The following is a 19,323-nucleotide window of genomic DNA, read 5'->3' as shown; positions in this document are numbered from 1 at the left end:
TTCCTCAAGACATTTCTGCACATCTGATATTCCCCACTGGCCTCTCTGACATTCCCATAAAGATTATTGATACATAGCACGGTTTCAGTAATACCTCATGTGGCATTGGCATAGAATATATTAACATGAGACAGTGTATAATGTATATTATAGTGGAGTAATTTACAGTATTGCACAAATTTCCCAAGTGCAACTGTGCCATATGATAAATGGCTTCATGATATGTAATGCATCTAGTGCTGTCCTACTTTTATAACTTAAAGTGAAAAAGACATATGAATAGATAGTTTTCCATGCTAAAAATGCTTTGGTTTAATTGGAAGGAAGAATCATTGTGACAAATATTCTATTATTTAATTGGAACGTAATTTAGATGTAATGATTGTTTTGCATCAGTTCTTCCATTATTCTTTCTCTATGATAGCTAAATGATAGCTAAATAGAAAGAGGTGGAACAAAATACATACAAAGTATCCTTGAGTCAGAAATACGTATCTAAATAATTTTCTCTAGGCAGCGGGATTCAAATACAGAGTGTTCGGGTTCTTACAAGCCCAAACTTACTGTAAATTCATTCATCTCTACCCACTACTTATAAACAAAGCTGCAAACAGCTCAACAAAAAGGGTAAATTAATAATAACCACATATTATTTTGAATGCTAAATAGTAGGAAAAGCGACTGACACAACAGACAGCGTGGAACACCATAAAATGGAGCTGAGTTCACTTCTCAATTTGGATAGTGGCTGTCAGGACTGGCAAGCACAGACAGGACAGAGACAGTGGGCCCTGGATCTGACCCCACCCACTAACCCTATCTTCTTGCCTCGGTCGACCCTAAACGGTCGTGGAAAACCACGAAGGCGTTCCCTATGCTGTGTAAGTGAAACACAGAACAAGACGGACAGACAAACACAATATAGAATAGTAGAACAATCTGGGTCAAACCACACGGGCAACGCAGTACACAATCAGTAACACAAGGGATAGTCAAAAGTCAGGCGGTGGTCAGAACACAAGTAGTCAGGCAGAAAGGAATTAGGACGGGGTTCGCAGGAATAGGAAAAGGGGAGCTGGGATCAGAATGAACCTAATAGCCAGCGATTAGAGGCTGGCTCTGATTTACTTTTATACTGGATCAGGAGCCCAGACCAAAGGCTGATTGGTCCGGCCTCCTGAATCCAGACACAATTCAGCTGCAGCACTGCAGGCTGAGTGGCAGAGCGATCCGTCTCTCAGCCTGCATAGAAGCTGCTCAGCTGAGTGCCGGCCGGCAGTCACGTGACCACGGCATCCCTGGTTGTCAGGGACGCTGTCGGGTCTCTGTGACGTCACTCAGCTCCGGCGGGCGGAGTGGCATTGAAGCAAATGTAGTTTCGGTGCTTCTCAACTTACGAGCCAACAACTAAGCACAAATTGCAGCTACAAGAAAAATACAGGAGGGCACTCACCAGAACATTTACTTCATCTTTATTCTTCTTGTATCAAACAGTGGTAACACACAGTGGGAGCACACAGCACACGGGGTATATGCAACTGGGGGCAGCACACGGGGTATATACGACTGGGGGCAGCACACAGGGGGTTAATATACAACTGGGACAGCACACAGGGGGTCTATATACTTTTGGGGGAGCACACGGGGGGCTATATATAACTAGGGGAACACACAGGCGTCTATACACTACTGGGGGAAGCACACAAGGGGTATATACTACTGAGGGGAAGCACACAAGGGGTATATACTACTGGCGGCTGTGCACAAGGGGTATATACTACTGGGGGTAGCACACAGCGGTCTATTGTTGTGGAGTGCGTGTCGAGGGGGGGAGCCCCAGACATAAATTCACTTGGGGCCCCAGAAATGCCAAGACCGCCCCTGAGTACAACAGAGGTCTGTGTGGTCACATGACAGCAATGGGGAAAAAGGGGGGGGGGGTGTTAAATGGACAAATCAGGAAGGGAAAATCACAGAGGTATGCAGGAGGGCAGTGACAGAAACTTCTCTATACAGCAGCGTGAATGTCTGAGTGTAAGTGCAGGCACATTATAGCAGCAGTGTGTATAGCTGAGTGTAAGTGCAGGCACATTATAGCAGCAGTATGTATAGCTGAGTGGGAGTGCAGGCACATTATAGCAGCAGTGTATGTATGTGTAAGTGCAGGCACATTATAGCAGGAATGGAGAGGATGGAAAACACAAGGGCTGCAAGGAACTAGACTGCAGGGAGCATGAAGGAATGAGAAGCATATATGTGAGCACAGTAGAGGAGCACTCTCTGCCTGGGGATAGAGGAATTACACCTATGAAGAAATTACCTCTACAGTCCTGTCCCCTGATGCAAGCCCCAGCCTGAAGGGGATCTGTCATGATTTGGAAGGTGAGGGAGACTTTCTGGTTCAGAGTACAGAGCTGTAGACCACTCTATGCAGGCCATGCCCCTCCCCAAACCCCCCCTCCCACCCGGTACATGGAGCTCTTAAACCAAAGCGATGCTCTTAAACCAAGTTACAATTTTGAAAAACTGTGAGCTCTTCTAGAAAAGCGCTCTCAATCCAAGTTTCTCTTAAACTGAGGTACCACTGTGTGTATACATGCTACTAAATGTGAAAACCTTAATTTAATTATAGTGTTCTTGATATTGAATTGCAACATTTCGTACTAAGAATAAAACTGTCAATAAAATGTGAGGAAGTAATTACTAAGTGACACGAATGGATGAAAGAACACTTCCTTCCCTTTGCATATAAATCAATCTTATTATAGTCAGTGACGGACAGCCACATGTTGCAATATCGCATCTCCTCAATTAAAATGTCCTACTCTTGCATGTTTTATTTTTCTGGTGAACCTCTGGAATTGAATGTTTTTGGCGCTGTTGTTGCTCATGATTTAAGTGGCTAAACTGTTGCCTCTGTGATGATGACTCCTAGCATGTATAAATGTAACTAAACCCTTGAGTTCATTGTTTCCCCATTATTTGCTGTAATTACATGTACTGTAAAAAACAAATAAAATAAACAGTCTAACTTTAGATCATGGAATCCTTTTCACTACTGTATACACAAATGTAAGTTAGGCCATGTCCACCTTTTAGACCTTTAAACGTCGTTATAGCTTTAAAAATCGATACCAACAGTAGATGTGATATAAAGCAAGTTTGCAGTTTACATTCATTATTATTATTTTTAGTTATCATGGAAAACACGGCACTTCCCATGTTTTCCCAGGTCATCTGTGCTTACAGAGAAGGCAGCCATTTGATTCACTGATGCACTGATCCGTGACTCTCTGTACTGACCATATTTCACTTGTTTAGTCCCTTTTTTTTTTTTTTTAACCAGCACTAGTCTAAAAAGCTGCTCACAGGACACTGGACTTGGATTTCTGGTAAGTATAACTATGTTTTAAAGCATGAAAAAAAAAAATGTAAATTGCAAATTTGCTTTGTTTCACATCTACTGTTAATTTAGATTTTGAAAGTTGTAACGACAGGTACGCTTTAAGGACTCCCACTTCCTACTGTCTGGCCCTAGGTTTTCTTTAATTTGATGCTTATAATTTTACCTTGGGTTCCACTAGGCATTCTATTTTCATGCAGAAGGTTGCAACTAGAGATGAGTTAATCGCTTCGAGGGACTTTGTTTGACCTGCGCTTTTCTCATCAAGCCGGTGGCCTTTCAGCACTACTCCACTCCCTGCCACTCCTCCCAGGATGTGTGGAAAAGCTAGATCCAATCCTGGGAAACTTATTCCAGTTTCCCAGGATTGGATCCAGCTTTTCCCCGACATCCGGGGTGGAACAGGCCGGCGGATTAATGAGCAGAGCGCAGATCAAAAAAAGTGCTTTGCTTCATTGAAATATGCGATTCTCTGGTTGCAACAATGTGACATCATCTCAGTTTATGCAGAGTTGCAGGCATAAAGGATTTGAATCGAAAGAGGCCCGTCACCTGCCAGAAGCTGGCGGAAAGATGCTTTGCTATTTTGGCATAACCTCAAAATTATAATAATATTTGTTTATTTTATGGTGTTTGAACATAGCCTATAGCGGAAGTTATATTAAGTTGTTCACACATATTGTTTTTTTCACCGTCCATTCACCGCCATTTATACAACATTGAATGGAACTTTAAAAACTCAAAAATTGTACCAAAGGCCGTTATTTTGAGTATCAGCCATTACGTGAACATAGCCTAGTTTTGTGTTTGGTTACTTATTTGTATTTTGGATGTTACTTGTAATTTGTTATTTTTTTATTTTTTTTTAATTGTAATATTTATTGAGGTTTTTTCATGTCAATAACAAAAGATAGGCGGATGTATCAAACAGTATTGTAGATTCCTCACGAACTAGGAGGAAGCAGAAGGAACAAATCAAAGTAAACATAAACCCATATGCGTATGGACAACCGCAGGCAGATTATGACAAGAAACCATGAATAGAAGTACAAGCTAAAGCTTATTCGCATTCTTTTAAAAGAAAAGGAAAAAGTAGCAGAGTGCCTAGTTGAGCCATAACAGTGCAAACGTAAAACATCAGCCTAAGAACAAGTAATCACATAAGACGAAGACAAAGGAACAAACACAATAGGGGAGAGACAGGGGGAAGGGGGGGGGGAGAACTAAAGGAAGTAAATAGCATTAAAATGAGACTGTCGATCCAGTGATCAGCACGTGTAACCGGATCTCAAGCAATAGGCCTCCCACGGCGACCATATTGATTCGAACATGGGAAGTGTGTTATTCATGGATGCCGTCAGGCGTTCTAGAGACCTCATCTCCTTTATCCTAGCAATAAGTTCAGGGGTTGACGGTGGTGCAGTTTTTTTCCAGTTTCGTGCAATCAGGGTCTTGGCAGCCGTCAAGACCTGAAGTGCCAGTTTAGCAGGCTTCTTCCCCAGAGACTTGGGAGTAAGGTTGAGCAGGTAGATCAGGGGATCTAGCGGAACCCGGGTGCCCAGTAGATCATTAAGCAGAGTGCCAACTGTCGACCAATACCCCTGGATGCCTGAACAGGACCAGAAGATATGGTAAAGAGAACCAATAGAGGCCTGGCATCTCCAGCAAAGCGGGGAGATTGACCCATTGAGCTTGTTCAATAATTCAGGGGTGTGGTACCAGTGCATGAGAAGTTTATAATGCACCTCTTTATAGGTAGTGCATATGGAGGATTTGGCTGCTCTACTCCAAATAATCTCCCAAGACTCAGGGGAAATGGGCCTAGATAGTGTCCTTTCCCACTTATCCATGTACTTATGTCTGACTGCAGCATCACTGCCTTCGGTACTTAAGATTTTGTAAATATCAGAGATCAGTCCCTTTGTGGAGGTGCCCGCCCTGCAAAGCTGTTCAAAGGCCGTGGGTTTAGAGACTGTGGTGGCCCCCATGACGGACATCATGAAGTGTTGTAAACGGGTATGCGTGTAGAGTTCAGTTCTAGGGAGGCAAGATCTTTCTGAAAGTCTATTAAAAGGTAACAGCGTGCGCGTCAGGGGGTCCATCACATCTGCAAACTGAAACAATCCCCCATCCCCCCAGGTTCAGACCACTTGGGAATCTAGGCTGGTAGAGAATAATGGGGTTAGGAGGAAGGAAGTCAGTGGGGAGTTCTTAGAATACAGCTTAAATTTATCCGCGCAGGATGTCCAGATCTGCTTAGTAAACAGGATAGGTCCCAACAGGGAGCCTGCCGGCCAGGCCGGTGGGGTAGAACTCCACAGATAGGAGTTAGGGTGGAAAGGGGCTAGCCATAGTTTCTCTATCTGAGTCCACTTTTTGTAGGCGTGATGGGTCGCCCAGCAAGGGATGTGACGTAGGTGGGCAGCCCAGTAATAATGCAGCAAGTTGGGCGTCGCCATACCACCCCGAGATTTTCCACTCATCATTACCGACCTGGGGATCCTATGCCTCTTTGCCCCCCATATGAATCGAAATATGGCAGTTTGGAGTGACTTAATTTCTTTTAGTGGGACCCTTACAGGGAGTGTCTCAAAGTGGTACAGGACTTTTGGCAGTATTGTCATTTTGACCGAAGCAATGCGTCCTAAGAGGGAAATATGATGTGATTCCCACTTAGATAACAGCGCCCTAACTTCCCGAAACAGACGTACAAAATTGGCAGCATATAGTGACGGGTATGATGGTGTAAGGTGAATCCCTAAATATTTAACATGAGTCGTGGTCCATTTATAATGAAAAGTAGTTTTGAGGTGAGTTTTGAGTTGGTCAGGGGTGTTTAAGGCCATGGCCTCGGTTTTAGTGGTGTTTACCTTATAACCCGATAGCTCCCCGAAGACAGTCAGGAGGCCGTGTAGGTTCGGCAGGGAGGTGAGGGGCTCCGTGAGGGTGAGGAGGACATCATCCGCAAAAAGCATGACTTTAAATTCTCGACCTCGGATGGAAACCCCCTTGATGTTTGGGTTCTGCCTAATGGCCGCCGCCAGGGGCTCAATGCACATGACAAAAAGTAAGGGAGACAACGGGCATCCCTGGCGAGTACCATTACGCAGAGTAAATGTGGCCGATAGCTGGTGGGGTAGCTTTATAGCTGCAGTGGGGTTGGAATATAGGCTCCCAATAGCTGACAAAAAGGGACCTGATACTCCATAGGTTCTCAACGTTTCGAAAAGGAAAGGCCAACCCAGGCGATCAAAGGCCTTCTCGGCGTCCAGACTAAGTAGGAGAGCCTGGTCAGATTGTTTATTCACTGCATCTATAATATCTATAGCCCTCCTGGTATTGTCACCACCCTGCCGCCCCAAGACAAAGCCAACCTGATCTTTGTCTATTAAAGAAGGGAGCCAAAAGCCTAACCGATTGGCCAAAATTTTAGTGAAAAGTTTAAGGTCTGCGTTGAGCAGTGCTATCGGCCTGTAGTTTGAGCATTCAAGCGGATCCTTATGAGGTTTAGGAATGAGTGTGATATAAGAGTGGAGCATGGAGGACGGGACAGATTCCCCAGCAAGGAAAGAGTTAAAGAGCGTGAGTAACTTAGGGGAGAGTTCAAGAGCAAAGGTTTTGTAATAGAGGTATGTAAAACCATCAGGACCCGGAGACTTCCCAGCCGGCAAGGATTTAAGAACCTCCTGAAGCTCCTCAGCCGTAACAGGGGCATTCAGGGAGTCCAGGGCCTCTGCAGTCAATGTGGGGAGGTTACAGGATTCAAGAAAGTCCCTCAATTTCCGGGTGCGGGTCTCCGAGTCCGAGGGCAGAGAGGAAGGAAGAGAATAGAGTCGGGAAAAGTATGTAATTTGTTATTTTTATTCCCATTTTATAGCCCGTATTAAGTACATCAAAGCATATAGACAAGGCATATCCATACAAGTTTCTTCATCCCTGGCTTGGCACAGGACTTTTTACCAGGTATTTTATATTATTTACATCGTGATGTACTGTGACTCTAGAAGTACCTGAGTTAATAAAATCAATTTGGATCCTATATAACATGATAAGCAAAGTTAAACATAAATACAATAATCTGATATAGTAACAATGCTCATTAAAATATTTTTGTGACATTTAAAGCATTGCTATCAAAACTCACGTCAAAGTCTTTATTGGTTGGGACGTTCAGATCCCCACCGATCAGTAGAACCAGCCAAGAGAAGAGCTTAGTTGCAGTGAGGAATCAGTGGAAGTTAAAGGGGTAGTCTTATCTGAGCTAATATAATTGAGGAGTACATGTCACCTTGTCGATGCGGAACAATACGCTGGGAAAATGGCAACAGGTACTCCTGGAAGGGCCACAGACTGCACTGTTTTGCACTCACAATGAAGTCTATAATACTTCCGGGAGTTCCTGTACATAACTTGCGTCAGGAGGCAGCTTACTTGTCCGCGTTTTCACATTTTTGGCAATGAAGTGATAGATACCCTTCTAAGCTGCGTTCACACTACGTATATTTCAGTCAGTATATGTATATTTCAGTCAGTATATTTCAGTCAGTATTGCAACCAAAACCGGGAGTGGATTAAAAACACAGAAAGGATCTGTTCTCACAATGTTGAAATTGAGTGGATGGCCGCCATTTAATGGCAAATATTTGCTGTTATTTTAGAACAACGGCTGTTATATTGAAATAATGGCAGTTATTTACTGTTATATGGCGGCCATCCACTCAATTTCATCATTGTGTGAACAGATCCTTTCTGTGTTTTCAATCCACTCCTGGTTTTGGTTGTTATACTGACTGAAATATACTGACTGAAATATACGTAGTGTGAACGCAGCCTAAACTTGTAGGGCTTATTAAGTTAAATATTTTTGAAAATACATTCATTTACCAAACTAGCCTCCTTCTCCTGATATGTCATTTTTTCCTCCCCTTGGTGACAGCTCGTTGTCTAGGTTACCAATCACCACTCTGCTCTAAAAGCAGTGGTCTTGCTGGTATATATAGCTATGATGTAGGAGTATAGAAACATAGGGAGAGATTTATTAAACATGGTGTAAAGTGAAACTGGCTCAGTTGCCCCTAGCAACCAATCAGATTCCACCTATTTTTATAGAAATATCCAGATCCCTTTAAATCCCTTTAAGTATGCACTCATCTTAGACCTTTGGACACAAAATCTTAAATGCTGAAATACATTTTTAAGAAACTCAGAATTTCAATATAGGAACAATAGGTGGTGCTTAGCAATATAATAATATTAATGTCAAAGTTTATGACCAGAAAGAAACTGCACAAGTTACATGTATACGAGAGGTTTAGCAGGAAAAAAAATCTTTGCTCTCTGGAAAGAATGGCAGAACAAGGCTAATGTTTAGCCATAAACACAGACACAAAAGTTCTTGAACATTGTTCCCAGGATAAAGGAGGCAAACAAAGTTATGTGTCTGTTACTGATAACATTTCAGTATAAGAAACCAATGCTAGCAGTAAGGTACAGTTGACTAACTTGAAGCCTCTTTGCTGTATCAGAGCTCTCATCATCAGAAAATTTACTATGAATAAGAAGTGCTTTAGGGTAATGAAACTCCACTACAACAGCAAATGGAGGGTTCCTTTGCGGTTAGATCAAATCCAGACCTGTGTTCTGTTGGGAACTAGAAGTGGTGGTAGAAAAAGTGCTTACAAGAAATCTTTCAAATATAGAAAAGCAATAACAATTCTTAATGGAATTTTGCAACAGAGAAAATATCAGTTGGTAAATCAATATCCCTATTTTATGAAGTGATGGGCTGTAACTAGGATAGGGCATCACTTTACCATCGATGGGTTATGGCCTCTTGGACCCTCACTGGTTGTGAGAATAAAGAGGGCAATGCCGGTATAGCATTTATAGCTTTTTCAGTTTCTCCTTGCACAGAAGTGCTCCCAGTGACCTGGCTATGCATCTCAGCAATATGCCATCACTTTATCAGGTGTAAGGGTTTCATCCGCAAATCCACATCCCCTGCTGGCCCAGGATTCTTCTTTGTGCAGAAGAAGGACGGTTCTCTCCGCCCATGCATAGACTACCGGGGCCTAAATAAGGTGACTGTCAAGAACCGATATCCTCTTCCGCTTATCCCCGAACTATTCGACCGTCTCCGTGGAGCCAGGATCTTCTCCAAGCTGGATCTCAGGGGAGAGTACAATTTAATCCGTATTCGTGAAGGAGACGAATGGAAGACCGCTTTTAACACCAGAGATGGGCACTACTAATGCCTGGTCATGCCACTCGGCCTATGCAATGCCCCAGCGGTCTTCCAGGAATTATTCCGTGACCTATTCCGTGACCTCCTCTATATCTGCGTCATCGTCTATCTTGACGACATTCGGTCTTCTCCCCTGACCAGCAGACCCATGTGACACAGGTACGTCAGGTCCTACGAAGACTATGGGCCAATAATTTGTACGCCAAGCTGGAGAAATGCGTTTTCCATCAGCGCAGCCTTCTGTTTCTTGGGTATATTGTCTCCGATCGGGGTCTACAGATGGATCCAGCCAAACTGTCAGCTGTTCTCCAGTGGCCACATCCTGTGGGACTCAGAGCTATCCAATGCCTCCTAGGATTTGCCAACTACTATCGGCAGTTCATCCCACATTTCTCTATCCTGGTCGCACCCATCGTGGCTCTCACTAAGAAGAAGGCGGATGCCAGGCATTGGCCACCTGAGGCCGAGCAAGCCTTCACTAGCTTAAAGTCTGCCTTTGCCTCTGCTCCTGCTCTAGTCCGCCCGGATGCCACCAAGCCGTTTTCACTTGAGGTCGACGCATCTTCAGTGGGCGCTGGAGCCGTCCTCTCGCAAAGGGACGCATCAGGCAAGACTAGAACCTGTGGGTTCTTCTCAAAGACTTTCTCCCCTGCCGAGAGGAACTATACTATTGGAGACCTAGAACTCTTGGCGATTAAGTTGGCACTGGAGGAGTGGCGTCATCTCCTAGATGGGGCTAGGCATCCGGTCAACATCTACACGGACCACAAGAACCTTCTTTACCTCCAATCGGCCCAACGCCTCAATCCCAGGACTTCATCACTGATTTGCTTCCATCTGCAGGCATCACAGTTATTTGGGTGGTTACTGACCGCTTCTCAAAGATGTCTCACTTTGTGGCTCTTCCTGGACTTCCATCTGCTCCCCGTCTGGCCCAGTTGTTCTTTCAGCACATCTTCCGCCTGCATGGTCTTCCCCTTTACATCGTGTCCGACAGAGGCTCACAATTCATCTCAAAGTTTTGGCGTGCCCTCTGCTCACAGCTCCAAGTGAAGTTGGACTTCCATGGGCAGAGTTTTCCTACAACCATCTGGACTCGAATTCCACAGGCAAGTCACCCTTCTATGATGTCTATGGGCGTCACCCTCGTCCTCCTCTGCCTCTCTCTCCATCCTCTGAGGTCCCTGCCATGGAGGAATTGTTGTCTGACCTGCAGTCGATCTGGAAAAAGACTCGACAGTCTTTGCTCAAGGCATCTGACCGCATGAAGGACCAGGCGGATAAGAAAAGGAGACCTGTCACAAACTTTCTCCCTGGTGACAAAGTCTGGTTTTTGGCCAAATATGTCCGACTCAAGATTCCCAGCTACAAGTTGGGTCCTCAATTCCTCGGTCCTTTCTCGGTGCTAAAACGCATCAACCCAGTCACCTACAAACTCCGTCTACCCCCTACTATGCGGATCCCGAACTCCTTCCATGTTTCCCTCTTAAAGCCAGTGGTCCTCAACCAATTCTCCAATAAATCTTCGTTCTCTGCTCCACAAGCCGTCTCAGACGACGTCTACATTGTTAAAGACATTCTGGCGATAAAAACTGTCAAAGGAAGACGTTTCTTCCTAGTGGACTGAAGAGGTTTTGGTCCTGAGGAGAGATCCTGGGAACCCGAGTCTAATATCCTGGATCGGGACCTTCTCAAAGGATTCTTGCAGGCTAGAAAGAGGGGGAGGCCAAAGGGGGGGTACTGTCAGGGCTGCGGCAGCGTCCCGCGCTCCGGACCTTTGCCGCACCCCTTCACCTTGTCCACATGCAGGGACCCGGCCCTGCTGCCACTTCGGCCCCTGGGGGCGCCTCACCTCGCCCCACTCCTGTCCGTCACTGTGCCAGCTGGCGTGTCCCCGCCTCCTAGGGCGCGTGCGCGTCGGCTGTCTCGGAGTTAAAGAGGCAGTCTGCCCCTAATTGGTCCTTGCACATCATACTCTCCTATAAATTCCAGCCCTGCCCCACTACAGGTGTTGGAGCCTCTACATGCTTTCCATAGCGTTTGGCACCAGCTCCCTGTTGTTCCTGACCTCAGTCCTTGTTCCCAGTTCCTGTCCCCTGTCCTGGTCCCTAGCTCCTGTCCGCTGCTTAACCCGTTGTTTCCTGAGTACTATCTGCCACCTGCGGTTACGCCTACAGACCTCTGTCTGCACTATCTTCTGCCTACTGCTCCTGCCACGCCTCGCCTGCTGTCACTAGCAACCAAGCCAGGGGTAGCGACCTGGGGGTCGCCTGCCACAGCAAGCCCATCCCGCCTTGCAGCGGGCTCTGGTGAAAACCAGCGGCCCCTTAGACTCCGCTCCCTGGTGCGGTTAGTGCCATCGCTAGTGACGGTTCAGTGGATCCACGACTCCAGGCGTTACATTACTACTATTATCATTTTTAGGCTATGTTCACACAATGTCAAAAATATTAAAAAGGCGGCCGATTTTCATATTTAAAATAACGTCTGTTTTTGCCAAGATTTAACTGACTGCAATGCAATGCATTGAAGTCAATGGGAAGACAGACGTCCAATGCACACAGCGTATTGAATAACGGACGTTTTTGCCGCGTCAAAATAATGAACATGATCATTATTTTTGGACGTCTTTTGCAAACAGCGGACGTTTTTTATTTGTAGTTCACACACAGTTTCCTCTTGTCACCGTTCTGTCTCCGTTTTTACTAGTAAATTCAATGGACTTTTCAATTAAGCCACATTCAAAGTCCAATTAGTAACCCCAAACTAGAATAATGTACAAACACCCGTCATTGCACTAAGGAGAGGTCAGGCTGCTAAATAACATCCGTTATTGTAGACTCAAAATGACAGACGTAATTTTAAACGGAGATGAAAACACGTTGTGTGAACATAGCCTTTTCCTGTGTTATATACAATTTGAGTTATGATTAAAATTTGATTTATTCTTATTTTTCAATTGGTGAAACTGTCTGAAGAAGTTCTGATACCAAAGTATTTTTTATTTAAATGTATTCTTACTCAAATATGTAATTGAAATATTTCAACAAGCAAAGAAGAAATTGGAAAGTATGTGCCATATCCCTGAGGAGCAGGAGCAGTACAAGCAAGCATGCATATACTTTAACTGTCTGATGAATATATATGGCTCATAAATGTAAAAAGGAACTATGGGGTCTTGATAGCAGGTGTTTCGCAGAATTGTAGCTACTTATAACATAGAGGATTATGCCTTATATACAATGAAAATAGAAAATGTGCTCTAAATGAGCCCTGTGCTCTCAGCAGAGAGTTGTAAATCTAATGCAGATTACTGTGTACCGTCCATACAGGCATCCAGTGCCTCGGGCTTAGCATAACTGCATGGCTATGTTCATTTACATTTTGGGCACTTTTTAGGGATGTAAAACAGCCCCAAACTGACAACAATATGTATACTGTGTTGTGGCATGTGTTGTGTTACGAGCAGGACATAAGTAAATAATGGAACGGTTCGAATTATAAAATGGTAGTGAAACAATCATTGTAAATGTCAATGCTATTTATAGCTAAAGACATTCCACTACTATTATTTCAAGTGTGCTTTTCTCTTTCAATAAGCTTTTATGTAAATAAATGCACATACAGTAGATTCATTAGTATTACATCTTTGCAGAATGTCTGTTTTTGTATTTCTCTCCTCCAGCTATTCCTATACTGCAGGGTCTGTGAGTTGTGCCCTAGATGCTACTTAAAGCGTAACTGTCATTTCAGGGTCATTTTTCTGAAAACATTAAATATCAACAGTACAAGCGATTTTAAGAAACTCTGTAATAGGTTTTATGTACTAAAAGAGTTTCCTTCTGTACTGAAAAAGCAATCTTCCAGCCTCCCCCCTCACATCAAATGAAGCAGGATTTCTGTCTCCATTATGTGGCTATGGAGAGGGGAGGGGCTGTTAGGAGTGACTGAGCACGGAGGATTTCTGCACAGCACAACACCCTGCAATCTTCTCTCAGTAAGTTCATAGATAAGCACTGACCTTTCCTACCCCAGAATCCTGCGGCTTAGGTGCCCAGAGAGTCTACAAACAGCTGACCTTCATGTCACCTCTTCCTGCTCCCTCATCTCCCTCGGCCCCTCCCCCCTTCATAGGCTTACAATGGAGAGAGCAGAGCCCGTCTTCACTGGCTTCTCTGTAATGAAGACGTGTTTGCCTGATAATGCACAGATAAGAAGTCCGGGGGGGAGGCTGGGAAATTGCTTCTTGAGTACAGAAAGAGGCTTTTTTGTCTGATGAAACCTATTACAGAGTTTCTTAAAATCACTTATACTACTGATTTCTGCAATAAAAAAAAACATGACAGTTACGCTTTAAGTTCCTTTCTGGGTGACCACCATATGAGTACATATAGCTACATTTTTTGAATATTGATGAACGAATACTATTCGATCGAATAGCTGTTTGATTGAATAGTATGCTATTCAAGCTTTTAGAATGCGTTCGAATATTCGGTGAATATTAGGTGAAGTTAGGTAGGAAGGGACCTGCCCAAAAGCCCTTGTTAGCACTAAAATTATAAAAACCATATATTAAGAAGCTGTTGTGAGGCAGGCAGTGTGTTCAGACATCTGAACAGGCTGTATACTGCGAGTGTGAGATAATAGCTGTTATCTTGCTACTACTGATTTGCCCAGTTTGCACCATGTAAGGGTGTTGACCAGCTCTTTAATTCTATTATTTTAAAAACCAATTATATATCCAGTATATGGCTGTATACTGTGAGTGTGGGTTAATACCTGTTATCTTATCTGCTACTTTAATAGTTCTGGCGATTACGCACGTGGCGATACTAAATATGTTTATTTTTCAATTAATTAATTTATTTTTATTTATAAAATGGGGAAAGGGGGTGATTCTGACTTAGGGGAGGGGATTTTTTATTAATGAAAAAACTTCTCTTTTTTTTTTACACACATGCATAGATATACTGCATAGATCCATGAGATCAGTGTTCTATTGCTTTTGGCTGCTGCAGCTGGTAGCAATGGAATGCAAAGTCGGGATAAGCGGCATTACGGCGCAGACCCCGGCGCGGTCCGGCCCAGATGCGGGGATCGCTCCTCCGCGATCGCGTCGTGGGGGGGCGAACCCCCACTAGACCACCACCCATGAGGAACAGCAGGTATTTAGATGCAGCTGTCAACTTTGATAGCTGCATCTAAATACTTAATTAGCGGGCACGGATAATAGCTGCGGTCCCGGGCTGCAGATAGCACCCGAGATTGCGGCAGTTCAAAGCGGGGTCGTGGCATGACCCCCCTCTGAATGCCCCTAGCAACGCCAGAACGTTCAGGTGCAACTAGGGGTTAAGGGATACTTATGGGCTTTAGATTTTAGTATAAAAAAGTAAGTTTAAAATGTTATTAGTCTCAGAATTAGACAATTCCTTTTATACTTTACTTTATATATATACGTTGTACAGGGGTATATACATCAAAGTATTAATCTGCTATTGCATGTAAAAGCATCTATACAGCTACTACTGTGCAATTACTAGGTTATTCCACAGTACTATCTATTCCATGCTATAAAAATAAACAAAGCTTTAAGAGTTCAATATTTATATGTTTAACCCCTTAGCGACCCATGACGTATCTGGTACATCATGATGCCGCGGGGAGTTATGTGCAGCTGGGGAGCGCCTCTATTAGCCGCCGCGGGTCCCGTTGACGCGCCAGCTTATTAAGCACTTCAATGCAAACCTGACAGCTGCATTTAGGTGCTTTAAACTTAATGTCCCTGGTGTCTAGTGGGTCCGGTCTTCTGCCCATGTCGGGCCTCAGCATCGCAATGACGCTGATCACAGCTTGGCAATAGATTGCTGTGGCCTGCAGCAGGCCACAGCAATCTATCACCGGTTACAATGATCTTTGCTGTGTATATACACAGCATTGATCTCTATGTAAAAAATTGATCTCTCAGTAAAAAAAAAGGAAAAAAGTGTTTTTCTTAATAAAAAATCCCCTCCCCTAATAAAAATCCAAATCACCCCCCTTTTCCCATTTTATAAATATAAATAAATAAATAAACAAATAAATAAACATGTTTGCAAAATTGCGCATTTTTGGTCGCATCAAATCCAGAAAAGAATTTATAAAAAGTGATCAAAAAGTCACATATGCACAAACAAGGTACCGATTGAAAGTAAAGATCATGGCGCAAAAAATGACACCTCACACAGCCCCATAGACCAAAGGATAAAAGCGCTATAAGCATGGTAATACACCGATTTTAAAGGACAACTCTGGCCAAAACAGTTTTTTAATATGTTATTACTTATGGAAAGTTATGCAAATTTTAAATGTACGTTAATTATGGGAAATGCACATATAGGGCTATTTCCCTTAATTTAGTAGGTCAGGGAGACTTCAGATTCTCTAAAAAAAAAGTGACGTCACGAACCGGGGGTGTAATTACAATGGAGTGTCCAGCAGGGGCGCACTATATATAGAAGTCAATGGTACTCATTGACTTCTATATATAGTGCGCCCCTGCTGGACACTCCATTGTAATTACACCCCCGGTTCGTGACGTCACGGTATTTCAGAGAATCTGAAGTCTCCCTGATCTGCTAAATTAATAGTAATGATGGACAGGAAGTGAACTAAAGGCAATGATTTGAAATACCAAAGCAGAAGATCAAAATTAGAGTTAAAGGGGTTATCCAGCGCTACAAAAACATGGCCACTTTCCTCCAGAGACAACCCCACTCTTGTCTCCAGCTTGGGTGGGTTTTGCTGCTCAGTTCCATTGAAGTGAATGGAGCTTAATTGCAAACCGCACCTGAACTGGAGACAAGAGTTGTGTTGTTTCTTAAAGAAAGTGGCCATTCAGTATGGAATAAGCACCTAATATCATAGCAGGTGGAGGACAAGATAACATGCTTAGAAAGCTAGTTGGGTCAAACCCAATAGATAGCAGACAAAGAAAAAAAAAATCTTTCACAGTTCAGGCACAAAAAGGACTTAACTGCTCAGACACTGAGCGATGTAGGAAATGCCCTTAAAAAGCCTGTGACATTTAGGCAAAGCACCGACAAATAAGTGCAGGTTAGCGCTATAAGAAGCCAGAGACAGACGCTAGTACACAACCAAAGACAGGAGAGTGGAAAAAATAACAAATGATGAGTGCACAAGATCAACAAGGTTGGGTTATATGTTGAGCAGAGGGAAAAGGAACAGATGAATGCCAGTAATGGGTGAAGGAGTTCTGTTAAACCCTGCTTATCCTTGGTAATCTACAGGCAATTGAAGAGGAAGCAGGGCGCATGAAATAATGTATACATAGAAATTCAGACTACAAAGGAAGGGTTTATAGTCTGATCACGCTGATCACAGCTTGGCAATAGATTGCTGTGGCCTGCAGCAGGCCACAGCAATCTATCACCGGTTACAATGATCTTTGCTGTGTATATACACAGCATTGATCTCTATGTAAAAAATTGATCTCTCAGTAAAAAAAAAAGGAAAAAAGTGTTTTTCTTAATAAAAAATCCCCTCCCCTAATAAAAATCCAAATCACCCCCCTTTTCCCATTTTATAAATATAAATAAATAAATAAACAAATAAATAAACATGTTTGCAAAATTGCGCATTTTTGGTCGCATCAAATCCAGAAAAGAATTTATAAAAAGTGATCAAAAAGTCACATATGCACAAACAAGGTACCGATTGAAAGTAAAGATCATGGCGCAAAAAATGACACCTCACACAGCCCCATAGACCAAAGGATAAAAGCGCTATAAGCATGGTAATACACCGATTTTAAAGGACAACTCTGGCCAAAACAGTTTTTTAATATGTTATTACTTATGGAAAGTTATGCAAATTTTAAATGTACGTTAATTATGGGAAATGCACATATAGGGCTATTTCCCTTAATTTAGTAGGTCAGGGAGACTTCAGATTCTCTAAAAAAAAAGTGACGTCACGAACCGGGGGTGTAATTACAATGGAGTGTCCAGCAGGGGCGCACTATATATAGAAGTCAATGGTACTCATTGACTTCTATATATAGTGCGCCCCTGCTGGACACTCCATTGTAATTACACCCCCGGTTCGTGACGTCACGGTATTTCAGAGAATCTGAAGTCTCCCTGATCTGCTAAATTAAGGGAAATAGCCCTATATGTGCATTTCCCATAATTAATGTACATTAGAAATTTGTCTAACTTTCCGTAAGTAATAACATATTAAAAAATAGTTTTGGCCTTCTCCTTTAAGGAACATATATTTGTTAACAATGGTTTGAATTTTTTACAGGCCGTCACATAATATAAAAGTTATAAATGTTACATATCATTTTAATCGTAACGACTTGAGGAACATGCATAACATATCAGTTTTACTCCAGGGTGAATGGGGTAAAAACAAACCCCCCCAAATAAAAGAAATGCGTTTTTTTTTTTCTATTTCACCACACTTTGAATTTTTTTCTGGTTTTGCAGTGTACTTTATGCAAAAATTCAGCCTGTCATTGCAAAGTTCAATTAGTGGCGCAAAAAATAGAAGGGCTCATGTGGGTTTCTAGGTGAAAAAATGCAAGTGCTATGGCCTTTTAAACATAAAGTGGAAAAAGCAAAAGCTCAAAAATGAAAATTGGCATTGACCTTAAGGGGTTAAGGCTGTACAGTAATTTCACTTGAATAAGTGCACTACTATAGTTCAATAAGACTTACTACCTACCGTAATGCAGAAATATTTTACATTTCAGTCATCAGAACTCTGCAGGCATAGCATTTATAGTGCATAGTAATCTTAAAGTTATTGTGAAAAGGAAAGACATTCCCCTTCACTATTTATTTTAGGCAGTAGACAGACATGAGGTAAAGAAAAGAAAATAAACATGCTGCAGAAGTGTAAAGCATTGCTTGCCTCTCTTTCCCAGTTCTGAAACAACAACAAAAAAACAATCAAAGCTCCCCATCACAGTCCTTCAACCCTACCTACTCCCCTCCCCCAGAACTCCCGCTATTTCCTTTACATACATCCGTTTGAGCACCTGCTGTGTTCATTCCTGGTCCATTTTTTTCAGAGCATCATTCATTACAAAGCAGCATGCTGTAGACACACCTAATTTTTCCTAAATGTCCCCAAAAAATATATACATGTATATGTGTATATGAAAGGGGGATGGTAAAGTAGGCTAGAGTGGTTGGTCAAACTCAGAGGGCAGGGCTAGAGCTCAGAGACAAGATCCAGCCAAGCTTCATGTGATATTAAAGAATGATGCATTGTCTTAAGAGAGGGATGAGCCAAGTTAGGCTGGGTTTACACTACGTTTTTAGCATACATTTAACGGATATTTTTTAACGGACAAAAAAAAAATAGTGTCAGCAACGTTTTTGTGTCTGTTTTGATCCATTTTTTTTATAATGGAAGTCAATGGAAAAACGGATCAAAACGGATGCACACAAATGCATCCGTTTTTGTTATGCGTTTTTCATCCTTAAAAAAAAAAAAAAAAAAAAAAAACGGATTGCAAACACACAGTGTGAACCCAGCCGAACTGTAACTGATATTTTGTAGTTCTTCTATTTTGAACTTCCTGCTAGAGGTGAAGCATGCAAAAGCATACTGAAGCCAGTGCTATTAGTGATAACATTATAGTACTATGTTATATATCTTGGGGTGA

The 19,323-nt window shown here is 42.8% G+C and overlaps 1 pseudogene; it reads left to right on the top strand.

Annotated features, from left to right (window-relative positions):
* The first annotated feature begins 6,940 nt into the window (after nt 1-6,940).
* LOC138796560 (cytochrome P450 4V2-like) overlaps nt 6,941-19,323 on the top strand; it is a 29,063-nt pseudogene continuing 16,680 nt past the window's right edge.

The sequence above is a fragment of the Dendropsophus ebraccatus genome, chromosome 7 (assembly GCF_027789765.1).
Source record: "Dendropsophus ebraccatus isolate aDenEbr1 chromosome 7, aDenEbr1.pat, whole genome shotgun sequence".
Classification (NCBI taxonomy): domain Eukaryota; kingdom Metazoa; phylum Chordata; class Amphibia; order Anura; family Hylidae; genus Dendropsophus; species Dendropsophus ebraccatus.
Note: the sequence above shows the minus strand (reverse complement) of the source record. Positions and strands in the feature narration are given on the sequence as shown.